Here is a 17,744-nt window from a genome sequence, read left to right on the forward strand (position 1 = left end):
GCCTCCCAAGTGCTGGGATGACAGATGTATACCACACACTTGGTTTAGAGAGTCTTTATGGATGTGCAGTAGTGTGTATATTCCTGTTTGAAGATTCTGCTGTACAGAAAAGCCTTTTAGAGATTAGCAGACTTGGATTTAAATTGCTTGTTACTTTGCCAACTTAATTATTATTTTTATCTTTGGTAAGAGAGAGGCGCCAGGCGTGGTGGCACACATTTGTGATTCCAGCATTTGGGAGGCTGAGATGGGGGGATCGTGGTTCGCAGACAGCCTCAGCTACTTAGTGAGGCCCTCTGCAAATTAGTGAGACCCTGTTTCAAAATAAAGAATAAAAAATAAGGCAGGGAGTGTAGCTCGAAGGTCGAACGTCCATAAGTTCCATCCTCAGACCCGAAAAGAGAGAGAGAGAAAGAGAGAGAGCGAGAAGTTTAGTTAACACTCATCTTTTGAATCAGATCAAGGTTAACGATGACTGAAGGTGTGAAAATGACTACTGAGATCTAGCACCCAAATGGATGCTCTCTGAGTGGCAGCTCTCATGTCTATATCCTGTTGCACTTCGTAAAGGGGCATGCATCATGGGAGCTGCTAACCAAGATTACAGGGCACTCCTAACACAGAAAAGCCTCTTCTGCTGCCTTTCCACACTGTCGAGTCCCATTCTTCCACCAGACACTTCCCTCCTTCCTCGACTCCAGTCATCTACAGCACCCTGCCTGCTGCTTGGCCTCATCCCGCAGCTGCTTCACCCAGGGTGGCCAGGGCCGAGCTTGGATGCCATTCTAAAAGCACTCCCAGCAGACGCAGTGCTTCTTCACTCATGAGTGCTGACTTGCCAGGTGGTGTTTAGCAGAAACTCTGCCTTTAATAAGGAAAAAGATCTGAATAGGTGGCCCATGGAGTTTGTCAGATTCATACTACACATGTCCCTTTGAACAAGGATAAGTTCTGAGTAATGTATTCTGGGTGATTTTGTCTTGTGCGAACATCACAGAGTGTACTTACACAATCTAAGATGCTCTGACTTCACTAGGTGAGCGCATTTGTAGATGTGTTCCAGCATTAATCAAAATGTCATTCTGTGATCCTAAACTGTGTGATTTGAAGATCCAGGCTGAGGCAAACCTCTGTGATATGTGCCAGATTGTTAGTATGGCCCATCTGATTAAATTAATAATTTTAAATGAAATATAAACTTGACTGACTCTTCAAATAGTCTGGAAATGCCTCAGAAGGAGAGATCAATGATATGCTTTGATTTTCCACAGTCAAAATCAGAGCCTTGCATGTCTCTGTATTTAAAAGAAAAACAACTACAAAATACTTCTCAAACCTTTCTTTATACAGCCAGTGGAAACTGAAAATAGGAAAGATACATTCCTTTATCCATAAAATCTACAAAAGACCTTCAAAGAGTTCTATCTTGTACTTATCAAGTGACAAAAATAGAGAAAATGTTATAGATGAAAAGAATATCAAAATGTGATATTGCTTTCTATTTTATCTCCTCACAAATGGTTTTTTTTTTGTGTGTGTCTCCTGAAGTTACCTTTTAAAAAATAGAAATTATGTTTCCAACATCAGTAGAATTTCCTGCTGAGATTTTATTCCTCTCTGGAAGAAAAAGTCCAAAGCTTATCTAGGGATTGAATAATAATAATGACATACATCCAACTTTTTAAATATCTTTCATGTACATTATCCAATTTGAATTTAGGGTTATTTGTGACAACAATTTTATCATTAGTCCAATTTTACGGATAAGAAAACTTTATACAATTTAAATAACAGACATAAATTTAAACTAATATTTGGTGAGTCGAATTGAACGTGGTTCTGATGAATTCCAAGCTCTGTGTTCTGACCTATGTACAAGAGTTGAGCATTCTGTACTGATGCTGACATACCTTGAGGAACTGCTTAAAATCCACTGGATCACAGGAAGGTGCAGAATGTGTTAATGTTTCAACCTTATCCAGAATTTCCACCTGAACAGACATTCTAACCAACTAGTATGGATCTTATTACCAGTCACAGATGCCAAAATGACAAAGTTCTTTGCAAAGGGCAATGACAGACCCCCAAATCATCTGCTTTTATGCCTTTACATTTGCATGCACAGGGCATAGTGGCTTATGTCTGTAATTCCATTACCTGGTAGGCTGAGACAGGAGGACTGCAGGTTTGAGACCAGCCTCAGCAGTATGACTGTTTAGAAAATAAAAGGCTAGGTGTGTAGCTAGGAGGTAGAATGACCCTCCGTTTAATTCCCAGTAAAACACACACACACACACACACACACACACACACACACACACACACACACTTTTAAAGCCACATTCCTATGCGGAAATTTATAAACAAGACCAGATAGATGAACTTCAATTTGTCAAATCCATTTATTTTTATTTTTCATTTCTTCTTTGATACCATCTAGCGAGTTTTTGTTTGTTTGTTTTTACAATTGATTCTTGTTTCTGATATCTGGAGATTTGGATTTAATTGGTCTAGAATCGAACTCAAGCAAATAAAATTTTAAAAACACCCAAATTATTCTAATGTGCAACTGGGCTTGAAATTTATTGCGTTTGGTTAAACTGATCTCTATCCTATAAACTTGAATTCATGCTTCCAGAATTTTACTTTTGAATATATTTTTCTTTAGCTAGACATTTTCCTTTTCCATATCATGAAAATGCAAAAAATGTTTCTGTCTTTAAAATATTGTGCCACAAACTTATGTGGTGAAATATTTTCTTGAGAATAATTGCTAAAATGTGTTCTCTTGAAAATGATGTTAAAATTGAGTAACTACTACATAGCAGCACTCGCAAGGCATTTTCATGTAAATGATCTTATTTAATTAGGTATTCCTTTTAGGAAATGGGTTTATAAATGTTGTACTTTATCATGCTTATTTGATTTTGATGTGTGAAAAGGAGTGAAGTCAAACTTTCAGAAAAGAGCACACTGAATTAATTTTATTTGAGGTCAATATTTTAAGCTATTTTTACTTTTTTTTATTTTTATTTTTATTTTTTTGGTGGTACTGGGGTTCCTGGAAGCCGTTCTACCTCCGGGCTACACTCCCAGACCTATTTTATATTTTTGAAACAGGGTCTCTTACGCCAGCGCGGCTGGCTTCGAACCTGCGCGATCCTCCTGTCTCCGCCTCCCAAGCGCGGGGATTACAAGCGTGCGCCACCACGCCCGGCTTTAAGCTATTTTTAAATATTTCATAGTGATTCAGTGAGAAAGAATTGGAGAAAATAAGCCAAAAGCCATTGGATAGATGTACATCGATGCATCTAAAGAATGAGAAATGACCCTTTGTGTGTGGGGGGGGGGGTATAGGAGGACTGAACTCAAGGACTTCCTACCTCTGAGCTACACCACCAGTACTTTTTTTTTTTTTTTTTTTGTCCTTTTGTGGTACTGGGGATTGAACACAGAGCATTCTACTTTGTTTTGCTTTGAAACAGAGTCTCCCTAAGTTACTGAGGGTCTTGCTAAATTGCTTAGGCTGGCCTTCAATCTATAATCTTCCTGTTTTAGCCTCCCAAATACTGGGATTATAGGCAAGTGCCACCAAACCCACTGGATAAGTTACTACTTTTAAAAAGGCTTTCACATGTAAACTACTTACAGCAGAAGCACAAAATTGCATACCACAAGTATTTTTGTCCTAAATAAGTCTGTAGATATACAAACAACTGTAAAAAGTCTATAGATATATCAAACAACTTTCAGTTTTTTCCAATAAAGTTCTTCAGCCATACTGTAATTAATTGATCAGCATCTTCATTAGAAAATTCTTTCGACTGAGGAGACTCCTTCAGGCAGGGGAGCAAAGTAAGAAACCAATCTCATGATAGGGGGTTTCTTCACATATAATTATTACACAATCACTTAGGTCACTGACCACAAATTTTGTGGTTTTCAAAAGTGTGGTCTCAGAACCAAAGGCGTCAACCTGTAAATTTGCTGAAAATGTAAATGCTCTAGGCCTCACAGAATCAGAAGGTGAGCTGGTACTCCTCACATGTGTCAACAAATCTTCAGCTCTTGCTTTCTCCTGTTAATGGCTACCGAAGACTGATGTCTGCTGAGCTGGGCACAGATAACTGCTGCCCACAAGGGTAAGAAGGTCTCCCCTGCCTTCAGCTTTCTCGTAGCAGCCAGTATTTGAGCTTGTCAGCTTGTCTGTAGCATCACACAATAGCTCACAGATGGGCTGGCTCCAGGGGTCAACCAATTTGGCAACAAGTACATCCAGCAGACCAAGCCTCTCACCTTGGAGCATACCATCATCCTGTGCCCCTTTACTAATTATACGTTTGGTACAAAAAAGCCCCTCTGTGAGAAGGACAGCTCTGTTTCAGCAGCCAAATTCCAGCCCAGAAGGGAAAAATTTGACAAAATTGGAATGAAAAGGACTGACTGCAAAAGGAGTTCTGATTGTCTATGAGTACCAGCTAACTGGTGTTACCGCTACCACTGGGAACATTTTTTTTTTTTTCAAATTACATGGTGGTGAACTTAATCCAAAAGAAGATGAATGAAATGTTTAATGACAGAGATACTGGGTCATCAGAAGGCCTACAAGACTGGGCCATTGATGACTGTGTTGTTAAATGGTGTCCACCAAATTTTCAACCTCTTCACTTCCCATCTGTTCCTGCAAATATTCCACATAAAGGCCAAGGAACATAGGAAGTTGTTTCTGGCTCAGCTTCAAGAGAAAGCCTTGTTTGCAGTCCTTAAAAATCACAAGGTGGTAGCCGTACCATTGTTTGAATTGTACGACAATGAACCAGAACATGGATCCATCATTTCGAGCCTCCCTCAGTTCTTGAGCAGATATGGACATTTAGGATTAATTCATATAAATAGTCAAATTTAAGCCAGGCGTGGTGGCGCACACTTGTAATCCCTGCTCTTGGGAGGCTGAGACAGGAGGATCGCACGGGTTCGAAGCTAGCCTCAGCTACTTAGTGAGGCTTTCAGCAACTTAGCGAGACCCTGTTTCCAAATAAAATGTAAAAAAGGTCTGGTAGTATAGCCCGGAGGTAGAAAACCTCTGGGTTCCACCCCCAGTACCACCAAAAAATAAAAAATAAATAAAAAATAAATAGTCAAATTTAAATTATTCAAAGCAACTTAAGAACAAGTAGTTCATAAATTTTGGTGTTTAAGGAAAATAAGACAATAGATGGACTATTAGATCATGCGCAGGTCATAGATAAAATATGACCAAAAGCATCCCCAGACTTTTAAATTATGGCATGATGTTCTGATATCTGTGGACCTGTTCTCCCCCATTTGATATTCTTCACAGTTAATTTTGAAGTCTTTGTTCAAAGGGGAGGTAGTAAAATGGGCAACAGTGTGTAAATATGAAGGGAATTGCCTATGTGAAAATTAGAGAATCAGATCTCTTGGTGTAATTTTTTTCCTCTTTGGAACTTATTGTTCATAAGCCTAAATTAGGACACACAGGCTTATGTCCTGAATTTTTACATGAAGCTTGAATTTTAGGAAGATAAAGTGATGAGAGATGCATTGTTTTTGTTGTTGTTGTTGTTGTTGTTGTTGTTGTTGTTTGGTGGTACTGGGGTTCCTGGAAACCCTTCTACCTTCGGGTCACACTCCCAGACGTATTTTTTATATATATATTTTATTTGGTAACAGGGTCTCTTAAGCCAGCGAGGCTGGCTTCGAACCTGTGTGATCCTCCTGTCTCCACCTCCCAAGCGCGGGGATTACAAGTGTGCCCCACCACGCCCGGCTGAGAGATGCATTTTTTAAGTTGTATTGGCTGCAGTATTCTTAGGCCAGTGGTACAACCAGGTTTGGGGGGGGGGGTGGTGTTTACTGTACTGGTGTCAATTTCAGCTGTGGTCTTGTTACCTGTGTACCCTGCCCATGCTCACTGAGTACAACCTGAGAACTACCAGGCACAAGACAGTTAAAAAAATGATTGGAAATGTGAAGTTTTTAAGATCTTCAGACAATTCTGAATTTTTTTTAAGCTTGTGAGTCACCAAAAGAATTCTAGTCAGAAGAATTTCCTCAGATTATTACAGAAGATAGAAAAAAATGATAGATTACTTTATATCTATCACCCTTTCATTGGTGCTGTTCTTGACCATCTTAAAAACTTGTCTGCAAAACTGTTGGTCCTCAAGTGGTCATATTTTGCATACATCACCAGCAATGTGTCCCAAGAGCTAAACATGAAGTTTATAATATGGTTATGTCTGATGTGACTGTATCTTGCACAAGCCTAGATAAAGATAAAAATGTATTTGTAGTTTTAGTGGTAGGAAACTAGATAAACTGAGAAGGCTTTTCAACATGAGCAGTGGAGTTTATTTTAATCAGCTTAATTAGAATGTGACTTGAGTCATTGTGAGAGAATATAATGATGAACTGAAGCAGTTTTAGAATAAATCACCCAACAAGCCTCAGGTAGTTGGAGCAAAATGGTTGTTGGAGTGTTTTAGCAAAGTTTACATATTTTCTGAAGAAACCATACATCCATGAGTCAGAAAAAATTCCAGGTTTTTTTCAACACGAAATTAAGACTGTTCTTCCAAAAAAGAACAGTACCTTATCAAAGAAAGACTTGGCTGTCAATGAAAAATATGAGGAAACTTAACAAAGTTCGCTTTGTCAATATGTAAATAACAACTTCAAGGTAGCTGACCATGGGAAGTCTGAAGCCGCAGAGTCCCACGTTGGGCCCTGTCATAGTTCAATAATTATACTCACATTTCTATGCAAGAAGAAAACCAGTCTTCTCTCACTGAAGAATTCTTACTCAGCCAAAAGTGTTTTTTTTATTTTGGGTTTTAGTAATGAAAAGGAGTATAATATTGCAGACATTATATATGCTGGAAAGACTCTCTTTGGAGCAGAGTTGTTGTTGACTATACTGTGGTTCACCTTCTTGGGTATAAATTAGAAATAACTGTGGGAAAAGCTATCACAAATACTTGGCTTGTCACTTGCATAGACCACCAGATGTTAACGATGCCGGGACAAGTCCTCTCTTCACACCTGTCCTGGTAAATGACAGAAATGACTCCTTTGGAAGATTGTGTTATTTCATTCAGTCAATGTGTTGAAGCAGAGAAAGACTCTTTGATATTCATAGAAAATCACCTTGGAACAAGCGTTCAAGGTATTTTTGTTTTCATACCCAGTGCAAAGAAAGGGATGCTTGCCAGTACACATCGCATATTGAAAGAGCCAGTCAGTTCTAAATATGAAGTCGCGATGAAGTGGAAGTCACAGTATAGTGACTGCAGTCACTATACTGTGGCAGTTGGTGACTGCAAGAATGGGAAAGAAAGCCATTTTCTTATTTAAAATTCACCTGAAGCGGAACAAAGATTGGAAACTAAAATAACAAATGGAATTTGAGTCTCAATCAAGATATTCCCATGCATCCTGGCACACACATAAAACCCCATGGAAAACAGCCATCACCTCATTGTGTATATACTGGTTTCAGAGTAAAGCGTTCTATGTTGTAATATCACAACACAATGGATAGTTTCCAGCCTCTCCAGACATTAGGACAGCCAGTGCAGAAAGAGTCTTCTTTACCCCTGGACACACCATTGATGTTTTTTTTTTTTTTTCTAAAGACAAACTCTTCAAGCTTCCCTTAGATGTGAAGTTACATTCTTTTTACATTTTTAGAAAATAGTTTATGTGTTCTTCAACCCACGGAGCTCACTCTGAGTTTTTTAACTGTTCAGTTGAATTTGTGAGATGCTCACTGTCTTTGGTGACACTTTCCTATTATCTGTTGGTGGGATGAAGTTTATTCTTTAGTAGATTCCTCAGGATGAGCACGTGTGCACAATGTCCCTCAGGTTCTGCCTGTTCATACCTGTTGTGGCCTTGAGTTGTCAGCAAGTTTCTTGAGTACACTGTTCTTGGTTTGCAGTTTTTTTTCTAGAGTTTCCTGCATATGTGCCATTGATGTTGCTTCATGTGCATTCTATTTGAAAAAAATTGTTGTCAGTCTGTCTTTTAAGTTATTTTGTCTTTTTTCATAGAATCCATGTCAATTTTTCTTTTATTTTTAAAGTCTAGTAATTTTATAAGGATATGTTTAGATGTTTATAAAGACATACCTGGACCTCAATCAAATTTTCCCAGTACATGGTAGGTTTTTAAATGTTCAAATTTTGGTTGTTTCACATTTTTGGTCTCAGATATTGGAATAATGAAGCTGCCAATCAGCTGAATTATATAGAAAAAGCTGAAATTGATACCTAAGGGTGGACCTGGTGGTACATACCTGTATTCTAGTACTTGAAAATATGAAACAGGAGAATCTCAGGTTTGAGACCAGCCTCATCAACTGAGCAAAACTCTTAGCAACATGGTGAGACCCAATTGCAAAGTAAAAAATAAAAAAGGCTAAGAATGTAGCTCAGAGGTAAAACGCCTCTAGATTCAATACCCAGTAACACACACACACACACACACACACACACACACACACACACACACACACATTTTCTGAATTAGAAACCCAGACTCTAGTTCCTTCCTAATGTTCTTGGGTTTAACCTGAAGGACTCCTCTTGTACTGGACACATCTAGTGACCTACTCCCTCAGCCCCTCAGCTCTTGTTTATCTACTGTTGTGGCTTGAATGTGTGTGCCCCCACCCAATTTTTTCTGCTAAAATAAACCCCAAAGCAACAAAACTGAAATGCAAGATATTATCTCAAAAGAATAGAGAGCTGGAGACACAACTCAGTGGTGGAGTGATTGCCTAGCATGGTTGAAGTTTAATCCCTAGCACGAAAAATAAATAAATAAATCATTTATACACTTAACATTTGGCCAAAAAGTGTGCTATTTTAATGACTTCCTATCCTCTATGATTATTTTTTGTGTGTCAGAGAACTCAAATATTTCAGACCATACAGTAGAATCATTTACTAAAACAAGCAAAGATCTTTGTAAACAGAGTGCTCAAAACAATGCTGCAGTCTACTCCCTGATTAATCACCAGCTATTATTGAATTAATAGTACCATGTACATGGGGTATATTTCATTTACTGTGCGAAAACTCTGTTAATATATTGATGCTTATGGCACCTATTTTTGAAGCAAAGGTAGGGTAATCAACCATGCCAGTTTGAGTTTGCCCATAGCTATCTGGGTTTATTACTAAAAATCCCAAGTTGTAGCTGGGGACACATGAGGACACAGCTGAATGCTCCTTACCCAGAACCATTAATACGTAATGTAATGCTCCATTGTGACCATCTTGAAAGTATTAATTTTTGAACAAGGTGTTCTACATTTTAATTTCACACCAGGGTCTACAAATTATGTACTTGGTCCTAGTCTTTGGAAATGCCCTTATCTCAGGCAAACAGGGATGGTTAGTCCCTCTCCAAAAGTTCTACATAAAGCGCCTCTTTTCAACAGGTATGATTCTGCCCCAGCACACCACAGGATGTTTTCTGCAATAACACAGGAAGGCAACATTTCAATATGCTTATTCTTCAAATGAAGACACTGAAATTGAGAAACCTAGATGACATATCTAAAGTGACATGTTTTTTATGTGGCAATGCCAAAGCTCTATCCTCAATCTTCTCAATCTAAATCCAGAAATCTTCCCCTTATGCCGCTCTGATTTTATCATCTCTCATTTCTATAAATTTGTATGAAGGGATTGGTGCTATAAATGTATAATAAGAACATATAGATGCTGTGAGTAAAAAAAAATCACCGTCACATAAAATAAGTTCTAGGAAAGTATGATTAATAAAGATTTTACATCTATTAGTATAGAGGTAATTATTTTATGGCGCTTGGCCTAAAATCACTTATAGAGATCTCTGAGTTTTTAATCCATAGATAATTTCAGTTATCAACCCTACATTTTTGTGTCGTAATGAGGATTGAAACCAGCATCATTCTACTCAGAGATACATCCCCTGCCCTTTCTATTTTGAAACAAGGTCTCATTGAATTGGGCCTCGCTATGTTGCTGAGGCTGGTCTCAAGCCTGTGATCCTCCTCTTGGTTCAACCTCCCAATATTGGGATTACAGGTATGTGACTCCACAGCAGTTAACTCTCAGTTTACGTGTCTTTCTTATTTTTGTATGTTACACAGCCTCATCCTTGCAAGTTAATTATAAGGAAAAATATGATTCATATAACTTCTTATTTCTTTTTGTCACTACCTAATTATCACTCTACAACAAGAGCATTGCTTATTACTATAACTTCTATGTGAAAAGCACTCGACTGTGTTTCTTATATACTTATGGAACTTAATCCTTATAGTAATTCTTTTTTTTCTTATAGTTATTCTTTAATAAGTTTTCATAAAACCAGTTCTTACAAACTAAAAAATTATAGTAAACAAGAGGAGGTGGTTTATCCAACATAATTTAGCTAGTAACTGTCAGAGTCTGGATCTGTACAAATTATCTGCTAGAATTCAAAGCTCTGATCTTAATTTTTATGTAGCATTTTCTTAACTGGTAAAAAGCTAATAGTTGTAACTAAAAAAAATTGAAATTGACAGTCAATTTCTGTTCCAGTTATGTTTCCTTTAATTCTTTGGTGTCATTAGGAGAAGACGCTCAACTCTTTTTGAAAGGTACCTCTGGGTAGAAGCAGTCCAACTGAGTCTCACCCTACATAAGGACATCTCTAACATCCTGTCACAGCATCGCAGCCAGCACACACACAGAGAGCCCTATCAATCAGACTCCTGTCACAACACACAGAGAAGGCTGGACTTTTTGGTGGTGTCCCTAAGATATAAGGCCTAATGCCTACATCCTTATGACCAACGTTAGCTTTTGTCATATTCAATTCCTCTACTAGATTTCAAAAAGTTGTAGAGGAAATCATTTCAACTGAAAGGCTGATTTTAAAAGTCATTCTAAGTATAAAGTACTATTTTGTTGCTGTACTTTGATCCATGGATATAAATTTGATTTAGGAGTAATGCATTGCTGAAACAATTCTTATCCATTTGGGGCTTCAAGTACCAGCCTTCTCCACTGTTTCTATTTAGAATTTAGATGTCTATATAGAGCTACAAAATGAAGGCATATGCATCAACATGTAAGACAGCAACTTTATTAGTGAACTTTTAACATTATAGAAAAAAGACTGTCCTAAATAATTTATAAGTAATCACTTATGGCCCATTGATAGAGTGTTTGCCTATCATATGAGTTCAGTTCCCAGCACTAAAAAAATACAGAAATAAATAATAAATAAATAAATAAATAAATAAATATTAACTCATGTAATCACAAAACCTGTGGCAAATACTATGATTACCTTCCCTTTATGAATTAAGGCCTTCCCGTAGAGATATGGTAAATTTACTTAAAGTTAGCTGGCTAGAGAACAACAGTACAAGAATTTACACTCTGGCAGTCTGACTCTTAAAACTATTCTCTAAGGCTTCTAAAATGACCTTTGTGTTTGGTATTAAGGTCATGATCTTCCTTGTTAATGATCCATTTTTTTTTTTTTACTTGTTAGCTGTATGACTTTGTACAATTGTTTAAATTGTCTGACTCTCAGTTCCCTTATGTATAAAGTCTGCATAACAACATATGTGTTTCGTAGCTTTTGAGAGGAATATATGAAAGGATTTAAGAACTGAAAAGTGGGGCTATATTGATGAGAGCAATTGTTATTAACTACTGGAACGCATTGGGAACCTATAAAGCTACTTTATAAAAATATGCTAGATACACTCGATCTTATCCTTGAGGATTTCAGATCCTCAGTGACAGAGAGCTCCTCTAAAAGTAAATTCTTGGTTAAGTCCCTTTACTCAATCACAATTAAACTTGCTTCTTTTTAATATTTATTTCCTTTGAGTTATAATTACTCATCGTGTGTGTGTGTGTGTGTGTGTGTGTGTGTGTGTGTGTGTATGAGAGAGAGAGAAAGTGAGCTTTTGTGCGGTACTGAGGATCTACCCCAGTACTACACCCCACTATACCCCCAGCCCTATATTTTAATTTTTTCTTTTGAAACTGGATTTTGCTAAGTTATCATATGCCTGTCTGTAACCTGCAATACTCCTGTTTCAACCTCCCAAGTACCAGGATTAAAGGCGGGAGTCACCACATCTGGCTCACGATCCAGTTCTAAAATAAACTGAAAGTTCCAAGAGAGCAGAATATGAGTTACTCCAAGTGTATTGAACAGTGCCTACATGTAGCACGTGCTCTATAAATGCTTTTTTAAATACATAAGTATGAAGTATATATTTATCTTTGCATACACATAATCCTAGTTGCTAGCATAACTTTAAAATTAGTTACACTAAGTTTTTAAAACATCTGCATAGTGTTTCTTTTTTCTTATGTATTTGTTTATTTATTTTTGGTGGTACTAGGGTTCCTGGAAACCCTTCTACCTCCAGGCTACACTCCCAGACCTATTTTATATTTTTTTATTTGGAAACTGGGTCTCTTAAGCCAGCGAGGCTGGCTTTGAACCTGCGTGATCCTCCTGTCTCCGCCTCACAAGTGCGGGGATTACAATCGTGCGCCACCACGCCCATCACTCCACATAGTGTTTCTAAGATAGATCATGCCTCTGAACCTTGCCCTTAAAATTCCATATCACATATAGGCCATTATCTCAACATTCTCCCGGTGGGATAATTAATTATTTATAGAGAAAGTCCTGAGCAACTTGTATGAAACATAGCTCTGATTTTGTTCAGCATGGAGGAGATGACAGTGCATATTAGGAGAGAAGATACGTGTGGTTCTTCAGAAACAAAATATTCACCCATAAAACATGCAATAGAGTTTGGAAGGTGTCATTAATAAAGAAGTTTCTATAATGGCTAGAAAAGTAAAATTATGTGATCTTTTTGAACTTGGTAGAAAATGGAAGTTTTTTGAAGGGCACCAATGGTAAGAGAGAGAAAAAGCAAATGATCATTTAACAGTCAAAATCTGAGGCTTCAAAATCTAAATGAAGCCAGAACTAAAGCACCCAGCAATTCCTGGATCTGAAAACAAAACAAACACAACTTTTAAACAACCACCACCACAAAAAAACCATAAACATAAAAACACACTGAAGAAGCTCAAACGGAAAGAGCCACCACACACCAGTCAAGGTGTTCAGCAAACCTCTTTCCTCCAACTCCTCTCTGCACAGAGACTACAATTTTTTTCACCAATATGATTTGTCCTGTTGTTCCTAATAATGCATATCTTAAATGTAGCTGAGAAAATGGCCAATAGATAAAGTTGCATTTTTCAATTTAGTGTGGCCATGTCTGCTTGACCATTGGGTAGAACAGAAATTGTGAGCCACACTTGTAAAGCATTCCTTTGAAAAGATTAGGCACACGCTCCTCCTTCTGCTTTGTGATCTTCCTGCTAACCATGTTCATGGAGAGATGGGACCTGAAGATAGTAGAATTGCTCTACTCCTCTGGAATTATCTACCTTTTGCTTCAAAAGAGCAAAGTCAACTTCTATTTCTTTAAATCTACAATATTTGAGCCGGGTAAGGTGGTGCACACCTGTATTCTGAGTACTTGGTAGGCTGAGACAGGAGAATCACAGGTTCAAGTTCTAGATCAGGCTTGTCAATTTAGCAAGATTCTCAGCAACTTAGAAACACTGTTTTAAAACAAAAACGTTAAAATGGCTGGGGGTTTAGCTTGGAGGTAGAATACCCTGGGGTTCAATCCCCAGTACCAAATAATGATGATGATGATGATGATGATGATGATGATGATGATGATGATGATAATTTAAAAATCATAGTATTTGGTTTTCTTTCTTATAATACATTAAAGTACACATATTACTGTAGTTCTCTGGTTTCATTCCCTTTGGAATGATACCCAGCAGTGGTAGACTTGAATCATATGGAATGATCATAGCAGCACAATTCACTGTTGCTAAATTATGAAAACAACCAACATGTCCATCAACCAATGAATGCATTACTAAATTATGGGAAATACACACAATGGAATTCTATTCAGAAATAAAGAGAACAAAATTACTTCATTTTCAATAAGATGGAAGGACCTGGAGAATGTTATGTTAATTGAGATTAGCCAATCACAGAAAGTGAAGTGTTATATATTTTTTCTGATATGTGCAAGATAGGAAGTAATTGGAATACATGAGGGACTCCAGATAATGGAGGAGAATCCTCAGTGGAGCCAGGAAGGAGATCTAAGGGTAAGGGAAGAAGACAATAGGGTAGGGGGGACCAACAAGTATTGTGTGTATGTATGTCATTGTCAACATGATTTACATTATGATGTGGGACCATAATACACCAATAAGAGTACAAAAAAATTTAAAAATTACATTAAAATGAGCCCTACTCAATAGAAGGTAAAAGAGGCTAATTTGCTAATATCCTATATAACTATGAACTATAAATCTAAAAAAATTTGCTGTGTCCACAGTTACTTTGGCTTATATAAAATCAGGCATCTTATTCTGCCGAACTCTTCAAGTATTTTGCCTATAAAGGTGAATCTTTTTTATTGCTATGTTCTCTTCTGTTACTTAGGCACTGATGTTACAATTCCAAAGTTCTTACTGTTCTTACACTTTCAAACTTCTATTGGTAAATCACTCATGAGTTTACTAGTCTCACAAGATTTTGAATTTGCTGTAGGATTAAAAAAGAAAAAAATATGGCTTGACTAAAACAATTAAGAAAGGTATCAAAATTCTAGTTCTATAAATAAATCTTATATTTCATTTTTGTGTCCACATATCTAATGCCTGACTGTGCACTTATAAGATGTGAATTATTATTTTGTTCCATAAAAGGGTTTTTTTTTATTGGTGCACTGTATCCATACATCATAGTAGGATACATACTTTTGTAGACATACATGCACACTTTTCCCAGTCAGCCCCCACCCAATCCCCACCCCATTCTCTCCCTATCCCTCCCTCCCATGCTTGGCTTAGTAGTTGACATCTAGTATTATGGCAATTTATCTAAAATTAAAAATGATAATCTCACATAACAGTTTCATTTGTCTGATACCAAGCTTTTGATGACTTAAAGATAACATTTCAATATTTCTTTTTGCTTTCTTTCTTACCAGAGAATATTTTTTTCTATTTTTTAGGTGAAACTATCATATATTTATATATTTATTTTTCAGAAAAAAATCTATCCTAGTATGGAATATGGAGTCTAGGTACCCAAAACGATCTTGAAAAAGAACAAAGCTAGAAGATATATATTTTCTGATTTCAAACCATATAAAGCTACAATAATTGAAACAGTGTAGTACTATTCTAAAGGCAGATATATAAACCATTGGAGTTAAATAAAAGCCTAGAGCTAAATTCTTCCCTATATTGTCAAGTTATTTTTGACAAGGTTTCCACGAACATTTGGTGGTGGAAATGATAATCTTTTAACTAAATATTGCTAAAAATAATAATTACATGGAAAAGAATAAAATTGGACCCTTACCTAATCCCATATACAAATATTAACTCAAAATAGATAATAGACCTAAATACAAATCTTAAGACTATAAACTTTTAGGAGAAAATCTGGGTCATAAAACCTCACAACATTGAAATTGGCAGTGATTTCTTGGTTATGATTTCAATGACACAGGCAACAGAGGAGTATACAGACTCCCTAAAAAATAAAAAAATAAAAAAATTGTATATCCAAAGACAATGTAAACAGAGTTAACAGTTACTGATAGAATGGGATAAAATATTTCCAATTGCTATATCTGAAGGCATATTAATATTCCAACTAGAAATCCTAAAAATTAACAACAATAAAGGCAAACAATACCATTTAGAGATAGGTAAAAGACTAACATAAATAATGAATCTCCACAGATAACCAATCTTAATTGTCTGTTGGATGGAAACTCTTGTTTCTCTGGTTCTGGTGTGTGTTACCTATTTCTTCTTTGTAGTTAATCTCTTTGAGTATTTTCTCTAGTGCTGGTTTTGAAGACATAAATTCCTTCAGTTTCTGTTTGTCATGGAAGCTTCTTATTTCTCCATCTAATTTGATAGAAAGTTTTGCTGGGTAGGAAATTTTTGGCTGGAAGTTGTTTTCTTTCAGAGTTTGGAATATGTTACTCCAAGCCCTTCTGGCTCTCATGACTTGTTTTGGGAAGTCTGGAGTGATTCTAATTGGCTTGCCTCTGAATGTCACTTGGCCCTTTGTTTTTGTTGCCTTTAAGATTCTCTGCTTGGCTTCCACATTGGTCATTTTGACAATGATGTGGCGTGGGGATCCTCTTCTCCGATCCTGTCTAAAGGGAGTTCTATAAGTTTCCTGGACCTTTGTATCAACCTCTTGCTCTATGTTTGGAAAATTTTCCACAGAGGATTTCTCCTCTGTGGCCCGCAATTTGACTCACTGTTCTTGAGTACGCAGATGTGGCTGTACTGGCCTCGCTGAATTCGCTGCTGCTGCTGCCGGTGGCAATATGGCGCCGCTGCTACGCCCTCGGCTATGGGGCTGGCGTTTTTCTTCTTAATTTTGATTTCTACTCTGAATCCCTGCAGCGTGTGCTGTGCTCGGCCACTGGGAGCTTTAGATGCTCTCTGCGCGGAGAAATCCCGCCTGGCTGTTCCGCAGTGGCTCACCTCGGCTTGCTGTAGCCGTCCTGTGAATTCGCCGGTGCCTCCGGCAGTATGGCGCTGCTGCCGCGTCTGCCGCGTCCTCGGGCGTGAGGCCGGTGTATCTCCTCTGTGGCTCTGTTCTCAGTCTGCTTTCTCTCTGGAGCCTGGTGATTTTTTTGTTTCTCTGGTGATGGTGTTTTCTGGCTATGAAAGGCGCTGATTTTGTGGTAATGGAGATTTGTTGTTAGCGGAGCTCTTAAGCCCCGCTTTTCTCGGTCGCCATCTTCCCGGAAGTCGACCATAAAAGGTTTTTTAGGATACTAAATTCAGTTACTGGAAAGTTCTCCTTTGGTAAAGTGTTGTTTTCCACAGAAGTGGATTCCCATGATGAAAAATTAAATGCAATCTTCCCAGTGTGGATAAAAACAAGTCACAAAGTCTGATAACTTATCCTAAATTGTACAAGAAGTTGAAAAGACTATGAAAGTTACATAAAAGATAGGGAAAATGGGTGGGAGGGGACTTTTTTTTTGTATGTGATAGGAGTGAGGGATATACACATCCTCACAATGACTTTTATGAATAATTATTAAACAGCTTTTTTTTTACAGATGAGGAAGATGATCAGAATATTAGAAATCACCTTCAAATCAAAATCAAATATTTTTTTCTATGACTCAAAAGGAGTGTTTCAATTGACCTTAAAGGAAGGGCCTTTCTCCAATATAGAAAGTTAGTTTCTCTCTCTCTCTCTCTCTCTCTCTCTCTCTCTCTCTCTCTCTCTCCTCTCTCTCAGGAACGTCCTAATATAGTACTCACCAGCATACAAGAGTAGGAATTTTTAATTTATAACAAAGATGGTATATCCTTTAAACACACACTTTATCAATGTTCCCATTTGAAAAACCAACAAATTGCATGCTAGTATAATTAGGGAATGGGAGGAAGAAGAGGGAAGAGTCACTTTAAAATGTACTAATATATGGGGACTCATGCTCGATTTTTTATACAAGGAGAGCCCAAACATTGTTATTATTATACTCACTGCTTAAAATGTACTGACTGTTAAACAAGAGTATCCTTTAATTTTAAACTATTCTGTTC

General features: G+C 37.3%; 1 protein-coding gene and 1 pseudogene across 3 annotated transcripts in view; one reads left to right on the forward strand and one right to left on the reverse strand.

Annotated features, from left to right (window-relative positions):
* TYR (tyrosinase) overlaps positions 1–17,744 on the reverse strand; it is a gene marked incomplete at both ends in the record, with an annotated part of 93,726 nt that overhangs the window by 52,634 nt on the left and 23,348 nt on the right. The window lies entirely within an intron of this gene.
* On the forward strand, positions 472–4,906 carry LOC308272143 (cleavage and polyadenylation specificity factor subunit 5-like; annotated as a pseudogene). Its single transcript has 4 exons — positions 472–481; positions 571–809; positions 4,009–4,142; positions 4,226–4,906. The product of its transcript is annotated as a cleavage and polyadenylation specificity factor subunit 5-like (transcript).

This window comes from Muscardinus avellanarius, assembly GCF_963383645.1.
Source record: "Muscardinus avellanarius genome assembly, chromosome: 1".
NCBI lineage: Eukaryota > Metazoa > Chordata > Mammalia > Rodentia > Gliridae > Muscardinus > Muscardinus avellanarius.